Below are 16,198 nucleotides of genomic sequence, written 5' to 3'. Positions count from 1 at the left end.
GACACAATATGATGTGGAGAGTTGGGGAGAGACCATACTATACAAGTCCTTGTTAACCAGAATAAGGAGCTCAGGTTTACTTTACATCAAAGGCAATTGAAGGGATCTAAAGGTAAAGAAATGATATGATCTGGCTTATATTTTTAAAAAGATCACTGCCTCCTCTAATCAACCACAGCAGAGGGATAACAGAATTTAGAGTCCTGGGGAAAGCCCTACATGGAGTATGTAAAGGACCTTCTAGAAAATGTTACTATACTTTGATTCTTCTATATATCAATACATAAATGACACAATTAGTCTCAGGCAGAAAAAGTCCAGCCAGTCTGGAAAAAAAAAGAGCCTCCATATTAATGAGCTCACTGCTGGCTGGCGTATGATGGGTTCACTTATTGGAAATATTTCTTAATGGAAATGAAGAGTGAGATCCTGAAATATTTATCTATGATTATCTTAAAGCAAGGGAAAAGGTCACATATGGCTTTATATCATAAACATAATACATTGTCCAGGAAGCATTCCCAAGGTGTCCCTTTTCTTCAGCGTGAATGCTAATTCTCAAGGGAAGAGGAATTTTGGTCTTTGTGGTTTAGCTATGATTAAAAAAAATAAAAATCAGAAAAAGACACACTCAAAAAAATCTCTTTTTTATTGCCAATTAATGATAAGTCCATCTGGTTCTCTGTAAGTTGAGGAGCTTGGCACTTAATAAATGCTGGGTGCATAGAACTGAAGTGATATCAGTCTGGAGGAAAACATCTTGTATTTATAAGACATTCTTATATAAAAAGCTATTTTAAAAGGATGCACCTTACTTGTTATGCACTTATTATGCTATAAGATGTCATGGGGGTTGGCCAAAGACAATAAGATTCAATTCCTATCTGTGAGAGCATCCAGTCTTCTGTGGTAGCATAACACAACTTTTTTTTTAATCATAGCATTGGGATTTGAAACAAGTTTTAGCACTTTCAAATTGTTATAGGAGCACTGAGTCAAAATAAGTAATGCTTCTTGAGTTTTGGGAAAGGTACAAAAATATTTATCAACCTATGCAATACAGAAAAAGTTATTCAGTTAGTATATAGGTGAGAGATGGAATGTACAAGCAAAAATAATATCACAAGTGAAAAGCAGGAGGGCATGACAGACCCAAAGAGCCTCAAGAAGACATAGTATGTATCTTAAAACTTGGCAGGGATAAACCAAGAACTGACCATTACAGACCCATTTATTTTTCCCGTAAAAGATCAATGGAAGGCTTCCCTGGTGGCGCAGTGGTTAAGAATCTGCCTGCCATTGCAGGCGACACAGGTTCGAGCCCTAGTCTGGGAAGATCCCACATGCCGTGGAGCAACTAAGCCCGTGCGCCACAACTACTGAGACTGCGCGCTAGGGCCCATGAGCCACAACTACCGAGCCCGAGGGCCACAATTACTGAAGCCTGCGCACCTAGAGCCTGTGCTCTGCAACAAGAGAAGCCACTGAATGAGAAGCCCACACACCGCAACGAAGAGTAGCCCCTGGCTCGCTGCAACTATAGAAAAGCCTGCGTGCAGCAACAAAGACCCAAGGCAGCCAAAAATAAAAATAAATAAAATAAATACATTTATTAAAAAAAGATCAATGGAATTTAATAGTGTATTAATAAGAAATATATCTTATTTTAATATGGTTCATTCTATGAATATAAAGATAATTTAGTATTATATTTAATTGACTATCAAAGACAAAAACATCATTGAACATTTATATAGATGCATTAGAAAAATTCTGATAGACTTCATGATCTACGTAATGTTTAAAAAAAGAAAAAAAAACCTAAGTAATAAGCAGAGATGGGAAGTTCTTTAAGTTAATAATCTACCCAAATCCTATAGCAAATAAAATATTTAATAGAGAATTGTAAGGTACATTCCTTTAATATGGAGATAAGAAAAGAATGGCTGTCCTCACTTCTTTGGTTCAATATAATATTGTAGAGCCTGGCTATCACCGTTACACAAAGAAAATCAAAAACAGAAACAAAGACTTAAAGATTTATGGAAAAAAGTAAAGAAGTGTCCTTAGTTGCAGGTGACATTACCATATACACAGAAAAGTTAACAATAAATAGACAAACTATTAATACTAAACAGAGTTCAGCTGAGTGATATATCATTGATAGAAGGACTTAAAATGTTAAAGATGTCAATTATTCTAAGCATCAATCTATAATTTTCATTCCATTACAATCAAAATTATAGCAGAATTTTGTGACCAACTCAACATCTTTTTTTTTTTCAGATTTGATTTTAGTAGTTATAGAGCTCCATTCTTCAACATAAAACTTAGTAAGACTAGTAGAGAGCGGAGGAGGGAAGGGTATTTCTCACACTTACAGATAAGAAAGACTTACTACCAAGTTGTGAAACTAAAACAAGAAAACGACAACAACAAAAGCAATAAAAAATAAATCTATGGCATTCCTGTTGCAGGTGCAGAAGCATACTCAAGTAGGTGAACGAATAATCGAACTAAGTATAGCCAGAAAAAAAGGAAATGGGAAAACAATAAGCTATTACTTCAAACTCATGAGACAGGTCTAAAAAAGTGGATATGGCCAAGTATTGGTGAAAATATAAAAAATGAGAAGCTTCGTACAGTACATCTACCTTACGATCCAGCAGTGCCATTTCAGGGTATAAACCCCAGAGAAGTTCTTGCACAGATTCACAGGTAAATATACATAATATTGTTCGTTCTACTGTATTTTTTTTTAAACAAGATGCTGAGAGCACTGTATTCATCTACACAAGGAGAATGGATATTAAGGGCTACTATGGGCATTTAGAAGTAAAAAGTAAATTCACATAGTCCCATGTATATCAATTTTGAAAATACTGTCAAGTGAAAAAACATAAACTAGAGAATGATCTTTATGGCACCATAACATCTATACTAATTAAAAACGGATTCACACAAATATACACTTTACAAAGGACACATATCCAAGAATATTTACTACTGCATCCCGTGAGAAAAAAGAATGACCCAACTATTTGCATTTGAGTTTCAGTAAGGAAATGAATACATAAATAAAAATAAAATGAATAAGATGATTACTGTGTATGGAAAACAATAAATAACATATGTCTTGGACTTAGTGTTCAGTAGAGAAAAAACATTAGGAAGAGGATGAGTGGCGTTTTGATTATGAAAGGTCAAACGTGCTAAGAAGTCTAGACATAGATGGTGAACTCCAGCCTATGGGATTTGTTCTGCAGAACAACAGGAACCCATATGATTTTGATAAGTATTCTGAGTAAAAGTTAAATTTTCAAATATATTTCACATTTGGTGATTTGCTCCAACTATCCATCCCCCTCTTAGAGGTCACAATCAACATTTGCAAACTAAAGACTCTTAGAGGGACTTACCTGGTGGCGCAGTGGTTAAGAATCTGCCTGCCAGTGCAGGGGACACGGGTTTGAGCCCTGGTCCAGGAAGATCCTGTATGCTGTGGAGCAACTAAGCCCGTGCACCACAACTACTGAGCCCACGTGCCACAACTAATGAAGCCCGTGTGCCTAGAGCCCGTGCTCCACAACAAGAGAAGCCACTGCAATGAGAAGCCTGCGCACCCCAACAAAGAGTAGCCCCCGCTCACCGCAACTAGAGAAAGCCCGCAGGCAGCAACAAAGACCCAATGCAGCCAAAAATAAATAAATAAATATATAAAGACTCAGAAATCCTATTGCAATGAAAATGTTTAATCTGTTTATTCCAGGATTTCTCAAATATAATTATTTTTTTTTTAAACTGAAACACCAAATTCACATACACATAAGCCCTGTGACCACAGCAGAGACCAACAGGAAGAAGAAAGACTCCTCTTCTTCTGTCCTAGCAAGTACTCAGCCAATTAAATGAAAAACCACGGACTCTTTGTTTACTATAGTCCTCCCAACTTCCTTTTTTCCTCTATAGAAGAGTTCTCCTTACCTTGCTGTGTAGGAACTTAAACGTGGCTCACCAAGTTTGCAGATCCTGAATTGCAAGTCGCAGCTGATCCTGAATAAACCCATCTTTGCTGGAGAAATATCTGGTAGTCTATCAGGTCAACACAAGATGGAGGCTGTAATCCAGAGAAGAAGATGGAAAGGAATTGGTATTTGATAAGAGGGACACTATTTTCTCACCTGTAATAAGAAGGAACAATGAATGGACTATGCATTTACACATTCTAAAAATAAAAATAATAGTTTTGGGGGGTTTTTTTGGCCATGCTGCATGGCATGCGGGATCTTAGTTCCCCGACCAGGGATCAAACCCACGCCCCCTGCATTGGAAGCACAGAGTCTCAACCACTGGACTACCAGGGAAGTCCGTAAAAGCATTTCTTAAAATCTTATTATGCTTATAACTACTGTGCTGGACACACACAGGTTAGGAAGACCAATGAGGTTACTGCCTCATGGAACTTTCATTTAGTAGCCATTTCAGACAGATGAAGGAAAGCAGAATTTCCCACCCCAAAATTTGCCTCTTTGGCATAAGGATTATTTTAGGCTCATTATTTATTTATTTATTTTTCATTTGTTTCTTTTTCTTTCTTTTCTTTTTTTTTTTTTTAGGCTAATTATTTTTAAGAAACAGCAGACATAGGAAAGGCTCTAAAAATTGAGTAGAAGTTCCCTTTTGTTAGACATTTACGTTTATAAGGGAAATCTCCATCTGTAAGGGTGTTGTCCTCTCAGTACCAGGAAGAGGAGTTGCCTAAATATCTAGAATCTCTTATCAATGAAGAAAGGAGGGACTTAAATCAATCTGCATAACAACCACACCCTTACTTACTGTACTTTTCCTGGTAACCTCCGGAAACTGTCTCTCCTTCCCCACCCCCAAGACCTTTCTTTGGTCTTTAGCTAGAGATGTTATTTAAGGTGATGGCTTGGGCCATTTGGGGGGAATTACTTAGTTTTCCTGGTTCTCTCCCATGTACATAGGTGCACAGGAGGTATACGTGTTATTAAACTTCTGTTTTTGTTTTTGTTGTTGTTGCTAATGTCTTTTTGTTACAGATGGGTCTCAGCCAGAAGAGTGAAACAGCACTTAAAACAATGACCAGCTAAACTGGTTTTGTCTCCTTACATAGGTTTATTGATTAATCAAACCTTGACTTATTTTAGAGACAGCACTGAGAATGTGCAAGACAGGAACTCCTGTCTCCAGGATGACCTAAGGAACCAAGCATTTCAGTCTACAAAACTCATAGAATGGAAATGTAGTCACCGGAGCCCTTTACAAAGCAAGAAGCTCTTCAATAAGGAAAACCTAGCTTCTATCAGCATGAGTAACTTATACGGACTTATTCAAAACTGGCCAGTCAGCTTCCAAGTTTGAAATTCCCCTAACCCCGTAAATTTCACGCTGGACTCTGGATCAAGGAAGAGATTTGAGCCCTGCCTCCTGTCTCCTTGCCAGCTGACCTTGCAATAAACCTCCTTCTCATCTCTAACGTCTGTGCCATAGTATTGGCTTCTATGCATATGAGGCAGGGAATCCTAGCTGGGTAACAAGAGTGGAGGAAAAATGATTTTTCCTCCCTCATACAGATGATAAATAAACAAAAGTAAACAAATAAATGGAATGCTTTAAAGACAAAAAGGCAGTTTAGATGGAATGAGAGTAATGAGAGAGGAGAGTTTAGATGAGAGCAGTCAGAGAGGGCCTCTCTGAGGAGGTGGCATTTGTGCAGAGACCCAAGTGCAGGTATGAGCTGTGCTAAAATCTGAAGGAGGAATGCAGAGGAAAGCAAAGAGAAAAGGAGATCAGAGAGAGGAAAGTCCCATGATGCTGTTTCTAAACAAAAGCAAGTTTATGCCTCAGCAGGAGGCAGGTGCTTTTGCAGCTACTTGGGGTTAAAATAACTTAAAAAAAACCAAAACTCTAATGTCAGTTCATTTTAAAAAGAAATCTACTAGCAGCCCACCCTGAGGCACTTGACCATGGATTCCTACATCATGCCTTTCTTTTTTTCTGAGCATTTTGAGGTAAATCTCTACACGGTGTACTCTATGTCCCTGTTTTAATATTCTGTTTAATCTTTTTTAAAAAAATATCACCTGGGTGTTGTGCAAAGCTTGTTCTCAAACCTACTGCAAACATTACTCCAGTCTCCAATAACTGGTGAAATACTGCAACCTGATGTTTCAGCTGCTACAAAGTTCCTGGTTCCTTCAGGAATGTTTTACATTTCACTGGTGTAATGATAGAGATTATGATTATCTACAGTATGTAATCACATCCATTAATAGTAACAGCACATTTTTACATTAATTATAATGAGAATTAATGGGTAGTTATATGGATTTTCAGCTACAAGGAAAAATTTTGGTACCAAGTACTCTTGTATAGCCAAAAATGAATTTATGCATAAATTTACTTTGGTAATTATTTTAGGAAATAATGAGATTTCAAGTTCCAGTTACCATGAATTATGGAAATTAGAAAAATATATATATATAGAGAGAGAGAGAGGGAGAGAGAGAGGGGGAGAGAGAGAAATTGGGCTTTGGAACTCTAAAGGGAAGGAATTTTATTGTAAGAGGAGGCAGTTTGGCATGGAGGTTAAGGAGGTAAAGACAGATGGACCTCAATTAAAACCTAATATCTGCCACTTATTGGCTTTTATTTAAACTTTCCCACCCTTGGTTTCTTCCTCGTTTGTAAGTTAGGACTCACGATAATGACTGCCCTGAGCTGTACAAACTTAAGGAGATAATTCTGTAAATTTTCAGCATGCTGCCTAGTATATCATAAATACTCAATAAATGGTAGCTGCATATATGGAGAATAGGGAGGCGGGTTTATGTAATAAAGCCTTAGGAAATGTATATATGTATTTTCCCTAAAGGTCTAAGAGAAGGTAAACTCATTTAGAACTATATTCTTTGATATCCACAAGAGAATATGGACCAAATATAAGTGAGGCTGAGAGAGCCAGGAGGTGAATATGGAAATGATATTTCATGGCCCATAAAATCAGAAAGGCATCACAATTTTGAATGGAACACCAACCACAATTAGAAAATAAATTCCCTCCTGGCATGCATATTATCCCTAATAAGGCAAAATGAACTTACAAGCATCTCACTAAAACACAGGGGAGTGAGATACTAAAATTCTTTAGGTGCCCAGGCCTGGTTAAAAGAGATTAATGTGTGATAGAAATTATTACTAATTTAGGACTTGCAAAATGCCTTCAAATGTTTACATGAAGCCTTACTCCCTAAATATTTCTCAATCTCTCTCTCCCTCACCTCCCTCATACTTATGTTTCTCAGTGTAACTACTCTTGCCTGGAAGGGTTGCAGAATATTTCTTCCCATGATGGGAAGAGATGGAGCTTTTTCTACATTTTGAAGTACTCAAAATCTTAATTATCTCAGTTTCATTTATTAAATCACCCAATCCTCATGGCAACCATTGTGGTAGTCAGGGCAGGGGCGGTTAGTCCCATTTTTGCATCTGGCAAATATTCGCCTTGAATTCTATTAAGATACACTCTCCTTCCTTCACTCAATTAATCATAAGGGTCTCTCCATTCTTTCAGACCATAAAAACAGAAGGCAAAATAACTGTACAATCAGGGTGGTCATTAACAATTCTCTGTGTAAATTTGTCTTTCTTTCATCCACTGCCTCAATTAAGAACACATCAGCATTATGAAGAAAAGAAAACACCTTGACATTTTCCAAATCTTGACAAAGCACAGAGCCTTCAATAATGTGATTTGCATTCCCTCCTGTATTTCCTACTGCAGGGTCTATTAAATGTCCCATGCAGATGGCTGTCAAGCAGGCCTGGGAACAATGTTGCATACAAAAATCTCCCTGGTGGATCCAGGAAAGGCACCCTCTGTCTTCCGCCTGCAGACTTGAAATGGCTTCTGCTTGAAGCCTTTTTGCCTTCATTAGTGGAAAATTTGCTTCACATTTGGAGACATGAACTCAAGGGATGCAGGCTAATGTTCTCTTAAATTGGGTTTAAGATTAGACCTCACTCCTAATATCCTGCCATATTTAGAGTCTTTAAGAATCCTAATTTCCTCCGAAGAGAGCCTAATTTAATCTCTCTTTCAGATGGGCCCTTGGCAATATGTGCCACATCTCAGAGAGACCCTAGCTCTGTTTCTCCACCTTCAATACCTTCGCTTAAGGGTATCCAAATTGGCTTTCCCCCATGAATCAGTAGCAGTGATTTGAAAAGACTTCATTTGGGCCTCATAGGGCACCATGTTTGTTACATACATGGCCCAATACAAAATGTGGCTCATTTCAGGGAGAGCTCTTTTGAACTCATCAGATAAGCCACTGTCTTGCTGCTGCAGATAAACAATAAGCTTATATTGGTAATATGAGAGGGTAATTATCCAGCTCTTAAATAGAGAAGAGGACAATTCAGAGGTCAGTGGGCAAAGGAGAATCGAGATTCACATGGAATCCAAATCAAATCATCTCATGGCGTAGCTGGAGAGCATTTTCCTTAGTCATGCCTCCTTCCCTTCTGGTAGCAAAATAGAAATTGGAGTCTTTATAATTATTGAAACAAACTAATGTACACTTTAATATCACAAAACTGTCATTGTAGATTTTAAGCATAGTAATGGAGCAAAAAGGTTATGAGATTTCAATCTATGTTCCCTTTATCCATCCGTCTATCCATTCATTCATTCATTCCTGGCAGCCACTGTTCTAGACAACTGGATAACATCACTGAACAAAAGAGCCATAACATCAGCTCTCCAGGTACTTACAGTATTATGAAGGAGACAGACAATAAACAATAAACATAAAATAATATTCTGCTGTGGAGACTTGTGTATTCCCTGAATATTAATCTTATTTTATCCTTAGGTCATTTTTTTTTTAATAAACCTCTCTGAATCCATTTATCCACAAACTCTATCTCTTTATAGCACTTTTAAAGTCAAATTGGGTGTGTGTGTGTGTGTGTGTGTGTGTGTGTGTGTGTGTGTGTGTGTGTGTGTGTGTGTGTGTGTGTGTGTAGGGGGGAGGATGACAGAAGTACAGCAATTTGCCTGAATTTAGGTATTAACTAATTTATAAACGAGGAAAGGATTCCAGCTGGTTTGTCTGACTCTGCCGTCACCCTGCAACTGCTATGCTGCACTACCTCTAAGAAATAGTGCTGCAGAAATGAATGAATAAAAGTAGGGTTTTAAAAAATAAACTATTTTGTTTCTTTCTGTGAGTCCTATGTATCCTACGTAGAATCCTAGGTAGAATAAAATCACCATTCCTGCTTTCTCTCGCTTTCTTTCTTCCCTTTCTTCAATCTTTATTTTTCCCTCCAACCCTCCCTTCACTTCTCACTTCCTTTAAAAAATATATATATATATATATATAAAAGGAAGATTCAAGGCCCCTGAGAATACTCAGGTTAAAATAATCAATAATAAATTTCTGTTTGTGTTTATTTTTTATTTCAGTTTCCCTGATTCTGCAAGACCCCTAGCTCTTTATTTTTTAACCAAAAAAAATATGTTGAAGAATTTCCCTTTTTTTTTTTTTTTTTTTGTGGTATGCGGGCCTCTCACTGCTGTGGCCTCTCCCGTGGCGGAGCACAGGCTCCAGACGCGCAGGCTCAGTGGCCATGGCTCACGGGCCCAGCCGCTCCGCAGCATGTGGGATCTTCCCGGACCGGGGCACGAACCCATGTCCCCTGCATCGGCAGGCGGACTCTCAACCACTGCACCACCAGGGAAGCCCAAGAATTTCCTTTTTTTATTTGACTTTTGCCGTTCTCCTGTATTATCCTTCCCCTAATTTTAAAAAAAAAAAGAAATCCTCAGGGGCTCCTCTTCTCTTCAAAGTAAAGTTCTTACCAAGAAGTCTTGGACTTTAGCAATTGGGTTCTAACCTATACTTATTTTCACATTAAAAATAAATAAATAAATAAAACTTCTTTTACGTTGCAATGAAATTATAGTGACATTGATCTTAGAGATCTCCTAATGTAGTATGAAAATCCATGTACCATTTCCCTTTCTCCATATTATTATTTTTAATAAAATGGTAATACTTGGGCTTCCCTGGTGGCGCAGTGGTTAAGAATCCTCTGGGGCTTCCCATCCACATGTGTATGAGGGTTCTCTTTTCTATAAAAGACATACTGCAGATTAAAAAATATGAATTACTTGAGGGGTTCAATAGTAGATTTGAACTGGCAGAAGAAAGGCTGCTAAGCTTGAAGATAAGTAGAAATCATACAATATGAAAAACAAAGAGAAAAAACAATTACAAAATGAAAAGAGTGGGAAATAAGAACATGAAAAGATGCTCCACATTATATGTCATCAGGGAAATGCAAATTAAAAGAAAAATAAGATATCACTACGTATCTATTAAAATGGCCAAAATCTGGAACACTGACAACAGCAAATGTTGGTGAGGATGTGAAGCAACAGGTATTCTCATATATTGCTGGTGGGAATGTAAAATTATTTAGATACTTTGGAAGACAGTTTGGGACTTTCTTACAAAACTAAACATACTCTTACCATATCAGCCAGAAATTGTGCTCCTTGTATGTTTCATGTGTACATTGTATTCCTATTTCTGTACACACTGCAATGTGCTCACCACCAAAAGTTTGTTTTCCATCCATCATCATACTGTTGACCCCCTTTACCCATTTCACCCTCCCCCTCCCCCCGCTTCTTCCCCTCTGGTAGCCCTTACTGTGTTCTCTTTATCTATGTGTTTCTTTTTGGTTGGCTTGTTCATTTACTTTGTTTTTGATTGTTTGTTTGTTTGGTAGCTTTTTATATTCCACATATGAGTGAAATCATATAGTATGTCTTTCTTCATATGACTTATTTTCACTTAGTATTTTCCCTCAAGGTCCATCCATGTTGTTGTAAGTAGCAAGGTTTTATCTCTTTTCATGGTTAAGTATATTCTATTGTACATAAATATCACAACTTCTTTACCATTTATGTGTTGATGGGCACTTAGGTTGTTTCCATATCTTGGCTATTGTAAATGATGCCACAATGAACATAGGGGTGCAGATATCTTTTCAGATTAGTGCGTTTATATTCTCTGGATAACTAGCCAGAAGTGAGATAGCTGGATCATATAGTAGTTCTTTTCTTAATTTTTTGAATAATCTCCACATTGCCATCCACAGCAGCTGAACCTACATTCCTATCCACAGTGTATGAGGGTTCTCTTTTCTATAAAAGACATACTGCAGATTAAAAAATATGAATGTGTTGATAGATACACAAATGGGAAAAATATATAACATGTAAACAAATCAAAAGAGAGATGGAATGGCTATAGCAATATCAGGTAAAACAGATTTTAAGATAAAAAACGTGACAGAGATGAAAAAGTATGTTTTATCATAAAAAGGGTCAATCCATCATTATACTTATGATCATAAATGAATACACCTACGAACAGAGTGTCAAAATACATGAAAAAAACCTGATAGAATTAAAGATAGAAATAGGCAATTTAAAAGTTGTAGCTGGACACCTTAATACTCCACTTTCAATAAAATATAGAACAACCAGAGAGAAGTCAACAGAGATATAAAAGACTTGAACACCATATGAAACAACTAGGCATAACAGATACTCAAAGAATATTCAACCCAATGAAAGCAGAATATACATTCTTTTCAAGTGCACAAAGCAAAAAGAACATTATCTAAGATAGACCATATGTTAGGCCATAAAACAAGCATCAGTGTTTTAAAATGATTGAATTCTCTGACTGAAAGGAAATGGAATTGTCAATATGAGAAGAAAGTTTGGGAAATTCACAAATTTGTAGAAATTTAAAAAACACTCCTAAATAATCAGTGGGTCAAAGAAGAAATAATAAGATAAATTAGAAAACATTTTCAGATGGATGAATATGGCATATAACATACCCAAACTTATGGGATGCAGCTGAAGGGGTGGTTAGAGGAAAATGTATATGTAAACACAACAACCATATTAAAAAACAAAGACCTAAAATAAATAGTGTCACCTCCCACCGAAGAAACTAGACAAAGAAGAGCAAACTAAATGCAAACAAGCATAATGAAGGAAAAAATAAAAATAAGTCCTGAAGTCAATGAAATAGAGAATAGAAAAAAATAGAGAAAATCCACAAAACCAAGAGTTGTTTTTTTTTTAAATGTTTAAGAAAAGTGTCAGACTTTAGCTAGACTGACCAAGAAAAAAGAGAGAAGACAAATTATTAAAATCTGGAAAGGAAAAGGGGACAACATTGTCAACCTTACAGAACGATAAACGATTATAAGTGAATGGTATAAACAATTACATGACAACAAAATAAATAACCTGGATGATTATTTATGGACAAATTCCTAGAAAGACACAAACTATCAAAATGAATTCAAGAAGAAATTGTAAAATCTGAACAAGCTTATAACAGACAAAGAGATGGAATTAGTAATTAAAGAAAAACTCTACCCGCAAAGAAAAGCCCAGAAACAGATAGCTTTACTGGTGATTCTACCAAACTTTCAAAGAAAAATTAACATCAATTCCTCACAAACTCTTTCAAAAAGCAGAACAGGAAAAAAACAAAACAAAACAAAACAACAGAAAAGGAGGAAACACTTCCCAAACACTTTCTATCAGGCCAGGATTTCCCTGATTTGAAACTAGACAAAAATGTCACAAGGAAACCACAGACAATAACTCATATGAATACAAACTCAAAAGTTTTAAACAAAACACTAGCAAAACAAATCAAGCATCATAAAAAAGTGTTAGTTGTTATGTACAAATTTGTGAGTTGATCCCAGAGATGCAAGTTTTGTTTAACAAACATAACCAATGTAATATTACCATATTGATATTAATAATTACCATATTAGTATTTGAAAGGAATAGGAGACTTAACTGATCTGATAAAGGATATCTACTAAAACCCTTAAAGAAGACTTAAAAAAATAGTAGACCTAAATAAATAGGAAGACATCCCATGTTTATGGACTGTAACAACTAATTTTGTTAGGATGACAATACTTCTCAAGTTTTTTCTATAGGTTGACTACAATACCTATCAAAATCTCAGCTGGATTATTTTTATAGAAATTGACAAGCTGATTCTTATAGTCATATGGAACTGAAAGAAATCCAGAATAGGCAAAACAATTTTGCAAAGAAGACCAAAGTTGGAGCACTCTTACTCCTCAATTTTAAAACTTAATACAAAGCTGCAGTAATCAAGGCAGTCTGGTACCAACATTAGGATATACATATAGATTAAATAAATTTGATAGTCCAGAAATAAACCATAACATTTATGGTTAACTGATTTTTAATAAGGGACCAAGAGATCCAATGGGGGAAAGATTTGTCTTTTCAATAAATGGTGCTGGGAAAACTGGATGACCACATGCAAAAAAGTGAAGTTGGACTCCTACCTAAAATAATATGCAAAAATTTCATCAAAATTGATAACAGACTTGAATATAAGACCTAAAACTATAAAACTCTTAGAAGAAACTATAAGCACACATTTTTAAGTATTTGGATTAGGCAGAGTTTCCTTATATATGACATTAAATTACAAGCAGAAAAAGAAATCAAGAAAAAGAAACTGGATATTATCAAAATTAAAAACTTTTGGACTTCAAAGGACACCACCAAGAAAGTGGTAAGACAACCCACAGAATGGGATGGAATGTTTGTAAATCATATATCTAGTAAGGCAGGGGTCCCCAACTCCTAGGCCATGGACCAGTAGCAGTCTGTGGCCTGTTAGGAACTGGGCTGCACAGCAGGAGGTGAGCGGCAGGCAAGCAAGTGAAGCTTCATCTTTTTTACAGCCGCTCCCCATCACTCATGTTACCGCCTGCGCACTCCTTATGAGAATCTAATGCCTGATGATCTGAAGTGGAGCTGAGGCAGTGATGCTAGTGCTAGGGAGCGGCTGCAAATACAGATTATCATTAGCAGAGAGGTTTGACTTCACAGAGACCATAATAAATCAATTGCTTACAGACTCATATCAAAACCATATCAGTGAGTGGCAAGTGACAATTAAGCTGCATCTTACAGAGTAGACTGGACATAAGCAACACACTTCGGGTGTCACTGTCTCTCATCGCTCCCAGATAGGACCATCTAGTTGCAGGAAAACAAGCTCAGGACTCCCACTGAGTGAGTTGTATAATAATTTCATTATGTATTACGATGTAATAACAACAGAAATAAAGTGCACAATAAATGTAATGCCCTTGAATCATCCCGAAACTACTTCCCCCCCACTCGGTCCATGGAAAAATTGTCTTCCACGAAACCGGTCTCTGGTGCCAAAAAGGTTTGGGACTGCTGTAGGAAGGGACTTGTATCTGGGACATTTAACAAAAGATCAGTCAACTCAAGAGTTACTAAGACATAAAATGAGATCGATAACATAGGTTGGCAAGGACATGGAGGAGTGGAACGCTCATACAATGCTGGTGGACTTTTATAATGATATATCCATTTGGGAAACCTAAAAATGCTAGGTGAAGAGTTACCTTAAAACTCGGCAATTCCACTCTTAGGTATATACCCAAGAAAATGCAAAACATACATCTACATAAACTTTTGTACTCAAATGTTTATAAAAGCATTATTCATAATAGCCAAAAAGCAGAAACAACCCAAATATTCATCAACGGACCAATGCATCAATAAATGTGGTATATCCATACAAGAGAATATTACTGAGCCAAAAAAAAAAGGAATAATGTTCTGATACATGCTACAACATGATGAACTTTAAAAACACTGTGTTAAGTGAAAGAAACCAGACAAATAAGACTACATATTGCGTAATTACACGTATACAAAATTCCCAGAGAAAGCAAATCTATAGACATAGAAAGATTAGTTTTTGCTAGAGGTTTGGTCGAGAGAGAAATGCATAATAATGCTAAGTGAAGAGTTGGTGAAAGAGTGGTGACAATGTAGGAAAACTGAATGTTTCATAAAGGCCATCGCCCAGAATCTAATGACACAGTTAAGAACTTTGATACTTTTATAGTTTCAGATAGAGAAGCTTGGTTTCTCACGTCTATAACAACCAACCCCTACTCGCCCCCATTCATCGCCACAATGACAAACACTGACTCTCTGGATTCAGGCATGTCCAGTGCTCTTTACTTCTCACACCCTTCACCAGCCCCCATCTTGTGGTGCAGGTGTCTGCTTATGTCTCCCCTGCTCTTTGATCCACTTCGCCAGGGCTGTTACCAGTGATAGCAACAGCCTATGCTTCCCCTGGTGCATTCAAGGGTCTTCCCTTTCAAGCTACTGAGGTCCTGCTCAGTTGCATGCTTAACTGTCAGAGTAAGTTGGTTTCCTGTAATTCTGTTCTCAAACTCCCATCTGGGGGGTTTAGATAAGTAGAAAATACAAAAGAACAATTTGTAAACACATGTTTCTGTAGCTCTGAACATAATGTGGAGGAACAAAGGAAAGTCAGAACTCCCTGATCTAATCTTTGGAACCGTAAAGAAGTCATGACTATTTTGATTTATTTAATTTTGTGGAAAGAGCACTTGAGCCTAATGTTACTGAGGTTTTGGCTTCCACATGTTAATTGTTTTAACATTTTCCTCATTTAATAATGCACAGCGTAAGTAATGGAAACAAAATTATTTCATATTTTCTTTACATATTTTCCCTCTAATATGTAGTGTGAAACAGCATTTGGTTTGTAGAAAGGTGCTCCAAACAAAGTCAGTGAAAAAGTCTAGTGACAAGATCCTTGGGTAAGGACTTGGGATATATGTTTTGTCGTGGTTTGTTTTCTCCACAAAATGCTATGTGTTCGGCACCCTGTATTAAGTACTTTGCCCACCGTGGAGGTGATAGAAATGTTTAAAACATAATCCCTGCTTTCTGGTAACTCAATTTCCTGGGGAAACTATAAAGGGTACACAAATATTATGAGATATGAAGTGAAATATAATATAGAAAGAGATGCTTACAATCACCTGAGACTGAAACGAACTGGTTTTAAATTTCCACATTATAGTAAGATAACATGTCGTCAAATGAAATACCATCCCAGTACCTTTGTTAATGTTCTGAGAGTTGGGTCTGGAAATGGAGGAACCCAGATAGAAAGGAAGAATCTTGAAATTCTGTCCATGTAACATGCCA

Source organism: Grampus griseus (assembly GCF_964374135.1).
Source record: "Grampus griseus genome assembly, chromosome: 19".
NCBI classification, from domain to species: Eukaryota; Metazoa; Chordata; class Mammalia; order Artiodactyla; family Delphinidae; genus Grampus; species Grampus griseus.
Note: the sequence above shows the minus strand (reverse complement) of the source record.